The 5000-nt window shown below is 40.8% G+C and overlaps 1 long non-coding RNA gene across 1 annotated transcript in view; it reads left to right on the forward strand.

Annotated features, from left to right (window-relative positions):
- Positions 1 to 3738: 3738 nt before the first annotated feature.
- LOC118477344 overlaps positions 3739 to 5000 on the forward strand; it is a 7160-nt gene continuing 5898 nt past the window's right edge. Inside the window, exon 1 of the long non-coding RNA XR_004858307.1 lies at positions 3739 to 3950. This is a non-coding gene — a long non-coding RNA (uncharacterized LOC118477344). The remainder of the gene's footprint in view (positions 3951 to 5000) is intronic.

Consider the following 5000-nt stretch of genomic DNA (forward strand, 5'->3'; position numbering starts at 1 on the left):
TAGTAGGAGTTTCACGGCGCTAACAAAACAAATACGTCATATAAGTTGAGAAGATTAGAAGTGTTACCAGAGAGTAACAGGCAAATAAAAGAAGGAGGAGAGAGATATGGAAGATAGATCATGTGGAAGTTTGCACAGAAGAGGAACAAACAAGCTACGCCCGTCAACAGCCCATAGTGTTTCTTTTCTTTGGCGTCTGGTACGACACGGATACATGTATTACTACTTGTGTGCTTGCTGGTTTTTGTTTTGTTTTGTTGTTTTTTCGGAGAAAAACTTTAAAGGTCAAGGGGGCTAACCTAGATTTTGGGGGTGTCCAGATCTTATGAGGAAAGTATACACACACACACACACACACACACACACACACACCACAGTAAACATTGTAATAACTGAAAGAGCTAAAATATGCGGTAGCGTCAAGAAACAATATTATGAATAATGTAAGATGGAAGTTACTGAGATTAATAGAAACTCACTTGATCGGCACAGAAAAAGAAACAAACTATTTGAGTCTAAGCTAGAAAACAAACTGAAAGTGAGAAGCAATAAACCGCTGGTCCTGGCCTCCAGTACAGTACTTTACTCGTACTTTCTACACCCCCACACAAAACATCGACGTGCACTGAACCCGTTAAATATATGTAGTAATATTAGTAATAAGAACTGTCCTGTGTATGATAACAAAAAGTCAATTACTACTGTACCAGTGACGCTGTCCCAAGCAGATCAAGTCTACAATCAGATGCTACACAAAGCTGGACAAAGCACACACGTTTCCGATCATTATATCATCAAATGTATTTCATCGCACAAAAGAACAACCCTCCTATTCTCCAACTCTGGCCGTCGGGCATACAAACTTGTAAACGCCACAGAGGCGTATAGGAGTTTTGTGCCCGGCGGCCCTGCTTATACCAGGTGCCCATTGCAGTTGGGATCGGGTCGGGTTGGGTCTAATGCCCGACTTGTGTCCTGAAAACAAATGCGTTTGTTTTTGAGGCGACAAGTCAGGCGATCGGTTCGTGCCGCGATAGCCGCATGGCGCCCTCAATCTGGCTAGAAAACCGACTAGACCTGACCTATTCGTGCCAATGGGCACCCCATGTTATATTTGGTCGGCCTAACAATACATGGACATACATGTAGTTGTAATTCCCGGCGGTCCATTGTGCGCAACCGTATCGTTTGAGTCGCGTCCTTTTCTTTTCTTTTTCATTGTGGATCTAGATCAAACGTGGTAGTCGAGTTGGAAAGTCGACAGCGTTGTCCATGTCGAAGGGACGGGTTACGTACTAATAAGGTTGTTCACTCTTTAGGCAGAAAACCAACAAGCAGCAAAATTAAAACACCATGGCCCATTAAGCTTTGGGAGGTATATGCCCATTTATTGTGTTTTTAGAAATAAAAAGTCATTATTCTTTATGAATATTTATTCATTTAATTTCTTTTGAAAGAATTATAACTGGTCTAAATTACAACATTCTAGTACAAATTTTTGGGCGAGACATTCAGAGAGAAAGATTTAAAAGTGTGGGGGGTGTTTTTACCACCTTGTACTTGAACTTTATTGCTGCAACGCAAAACAGAGTGAAATGGAGTTCTATGATCGCTCACACCAGTCGGCAAGGCACCAGATGATGATGATGATGACAAGTCCTTTATTCAATTTCTCTCTCTCTCTCTCCCCCTCTCTCTCTTTCTCTCTCTCTCTCTCTCTCTCTCTCTCTCTCTCTCTCTGTCTCTCTATCTATATATATCTCTGTCTCTCTCTCTCTTGCCCTCCCTCATAGCCCTCACCCCTCTGTCTCTGTCTCTGTCTCTCTCTATCCCCTCTCCCTCTCTCTCCTTCTCTTTCTCTCTCTCTGTCTCTCGTTCACTCCCTCCCAACTCCTGCCTCTCTCTCTCAATCTCTGTCTGTCTGTCTGTCTGTCTGTCTGTCTGTCTGTCTGTCTGTCTGTCTGTCTGTGGTGATTTTTAGACGTTCCGTAATTTTATCTCTGCTGTTTGCCGGAAATATCAGCCTATCATCGCACTTTTTTGACATTATTCACGAGTGGAAACTCCGTACGAACTCGGCCACTGGTATCACAGTCCACACGTGGTTTAGCTTTTCTTGAGATCTTTTCTGAGTTTCTTCATTCTGGTCGCCCCAGGTGACAGCAATCTGTAACTCCTTTTGATTTGCTGTTAAAAGAGGTGTTTGTAATAACAATCCCGCTGACTTTGCAAAAGTTTGCAAGCTTATCACAACAGTCGTATCTGTTTTTCAGCCCGTCCTATTCCATATTCCTTGCCTTTTTTGTCTTCCATTTTTTTTTGGCATTAAGGTTGTCCGTGATCATTCAAACTTTTTATTTGCGAATTTTGTATTTTTATATTTTCAAGTCAGTAATTTTATTTTCTTCCGTGCTTCTGGGGGAGGGTGCATTACATGGTTAGAATTGCAACAACGTGTATGGAGATAAGAAAATAGGGTGTAAATATTTCCATGATTTGAGTATCCATTTTTTTTTTAAATCTAAAAATGCGCACCATGTGGAAAAACAATCTCCTCAAGAAAATGGCCAAAGACAATAGGATTATTTTTTTTTCTTTCTGAATCTGTAGCTTTTGCGGGTAATATCGGGGTTTTCAATTGTTTTTGATATATTATGTTCTTGTATTTTAAATAACCATTTTGGTAGCTGAGGAATTCCACTGCTTTTGCTCACAAGACTCGTCCATCTTTCACCAAGTCAACGCAGTCAGATTTTCTTGACTTCACCCCCCCTCCCCCAAGTACGCACACGTAACTCTCTATCAAGCTGATATAAAGGGGAGTAGTGTTGTCAAAGTTGTCACACTCGAGTGGGAAAATTTAAAGTTGTCGTTTAAACGTTGTCACAACAATGTTTTTTGAAAAGAGAAATCCTGTCTCCAAACATTGTTGAAATCTCAATATTTTTTTATCTTTTAACACCTGTTCACGTGTAAGTGGTCAGTGTACATAAAGACTATCCACTAACATTTTTCGTTCATTTGTGTCCTTAAGCCATGGCTGGTGCCTTAAACAAGCTGCCCGTTGTGATGTCATAAAACTTAATTTCTTTTTTGTGCCCGTAATCCCACCACGTGACTACTGCTCTAGGTTGACGGTCAGCGTCTATGAAGATTACATCACAGGCTTAATGGATGACTGGACACCCAGACGCTACCCCCTTGAGGCTACCGGCGGTTGTGTAATCTGACCACGAGCCGTGAGAACTACTTGAATTTCTGAAAAGTTACAAAATTACAAAATTCTAGTACAAATTTTTGAGCGAGACATTCAGAAAGAAAGAAAGTTTTTTTTTAATTATTTTTTTTAACCACCCTGTACATGTCATTTATTGCTGCAACACAAGACAGAGTGAAATGGATGTCCATGATCGCCCACGCTAGTCGGCAAGGCACCGGATGATGATGATAACAAGTCCTTTATTCAATTACACAAACTCTCTCTCTCTCTCTCTCTCTCTCTCTCTCTCTCTCTCTCTCTCTCTCTCTCTCTCTCTCTCTCTCTCTCTCTCTCTCTCTCTCTCTCTCTCTCCCTGTTGCCCTCCCTCCCAGCAATCCCCCCTCTCATTCTGTCTCTGTCTCTCTCTTTGTCTCTCTCTCTCTCTCTCTCTCTCTCTCTCTCTCTCTCTGTCTCTCTCTCAATCTCCCTCTCCCTCCTTTTCTCTGTCTTTGTCTCTCTTTCCCTCCCCCTTGCTCTCTCTCTCTCTCTCTCTCTCTCTCTCTCTCTCCTCCTGGTGTGCGGGTGTAGTGATTTTTTAGACGTACCGTAATTCTATCTATGCTGTTTGCTGGAAATATCAGCCTATCATCGCACTTTTTTGACATTATTCACGAGTCGGAACTCCGTACGGACTCGGCCACTGGTATCACAGTCCACACGTGGTTTAGCTTTTCTTGAGATCATTTCTGAGGTTCTTCATTCTGTTGTATGTGTCTGGTCGTGCCAGGTGACAGCCATCTGTAACTCCTTTTGATTTGCTGTTAAAATAGGTGTTTGTAATAACAATCCCGCTGACTTTGCAAAATTTTGCAAGCTTATCACAAAAGTCGTTTCTGTTTTTCAGCCTGTCCTATTCCATATTCCTTGCATTTTTTTCTTCCCTTTTTTTTTTTTACATTAAGGTTGTCCGTGATCATTCAAACTTTTTATTTACGTATTTTGTATTTTTATATTTTCAAGTCAGTAATTTTATTTTCTTCCGTGCTTCTGGGGGAGGGTGCATTACATGGTTAGAATTGCAACAACGTGTATGGAGATAAGAAAATAGGGTGTAAATATTTCCATGATTTGAGTATCCATTTTTTTTTAATCTAAAAATGCGAACCATGTGGAAAAACAATCTCCTCAAGAAAATGGCCAGAGACAATGGAATTATAATATTTTTTTTCTGAATCTGTAGCTTTTGAGGGTTATATCGGGGTTTTCAATTGTTTTTTTATATATTATGTTCTTGTATTTTAAATAACCATTTTGGTAGCTGAGGAATTCCACTGCTTTTGCTCACAAGACTCGTCCATCTTGCACCAAGTCAACGCAGTCAGATTTTCTTGACTTCACCCCACCCTCCCCCAAGTACGCACACGTAACTCTCTATCAAGCTGATATAAAGGGGAGTAGTGTTGTCAAAGTTGTCACACTCGAGTGGGAAAGTTTAAAATTGCCGTTTAAACGTTGTCACAACAATGTTTTTTGAAAAGAGAAATCCTGTCTCCAAACATTGTTGAAATCTCAATATTTTTTTTTATCTTTTAACACCTGTTCACGTGTAAGTGGTCAGTGTACATAAAGACTATCCACTAACATTTTTCGTTCATTTGTGTCCTTAAGCCATGGCTAGTGCCTTAAACAAGCTGCCCGTTGTGATGTCATAAAACTTAATTTCTCCTTTGTGCCCGTAATCCCACCACGTGACTACTGCTCTAGGTTGACGGTCAGCGTCTATGAAGATTACATCACAGGC

Source organism: Aplysia californica, unplaced genomic scaffold, assembly GCF_000002075.1.
Source record: "Aplysia californica isolate F4 #8 unplaced genomic scaffold, AplCal3.0 scaffold00068, whole genome shotgun sequence".
In the NCBI taxonomy this organism is placed as follows: domain Eukaryota; kingdom Metazoa; phylum Mollusca; class Gastropoda; order Aplysiida; family Aplysiidae; genus Aplysia; species Aplysia californica.